This window comes from Egretta garzetta, unplaced genomic scaffold (genome assembly GCF_000687185.1).
Source record: "Egretta garzetta isolate BGI_Z169 unplaced genomic scaffold, ASM68718v1 scaffold218, whole genome shotgun sequence".
Classification (NCBI taxonomy): domain Eukaryota; kingdom Metazoa; phylum Chordata; class Aves; order Pelecaniformes; family Ardeidae; genus Egretta; species Egretta garzetta.
In genome coordinates, this window is record NW_009260618.1 from 408,414 (window position 1) to 409,048 (window position 635).

Consider the following 635-nt stretch of genomic DNA (forward strand, 5'->3'; position numbering starts at 1 on the left):
TGGCAGGGGTAGGGGAACGGTTGGGCTGGGGGAGCTTCAAGGGCTTTGCCAACCCAAACCATGCTGTGGTTTTAAGATTCTTCTCCCCTTCAAGCGTCCAGCTACACCACGGCTTCACTTCCACCCGCACCCACGCCGATCAGGGGGAAATTTCGCAAAGCAACTCTACTTTCGCAGCCTTTTTGCCGCTTGCCTGCTGACCCAGGCGTCCCCGCAGCCGGTCTTGCTCGCGTTCCTGATCTTCGACACCAGACGATGCTGGGAGGGTCTCGGAGCCGTGTCGGGATGGGGAGGGTACCGGCCGGCTTGAGGCGATGGGGATTAGGATGTGCCATGGAAATTGCGAGAGAGGCTGGGATGGAAAGTGTAAAATGCCAGAGTGTTGATATTCATCCTTGCGCATGGGGGGTCCCAGCCAAATGGGAGCACCCAAACGTGACTTTACAGGGGGTTCTTGGCCTCAAGTTGTGCCAGGGCAGGGTGAGGTTGGGCATGGGGAACAATTCCTTCCCCTTGGGGCTGTCAGGGGCTGGAAGGGGCTGCCCAGGGAAGGGGTCGAGTCCCCAGCCCGGGGGGGATTTAACAGCCGGGCAGAGGCGGTGCTGAGGGCCAGGGTTTGGGGGTGGGATGGCAGG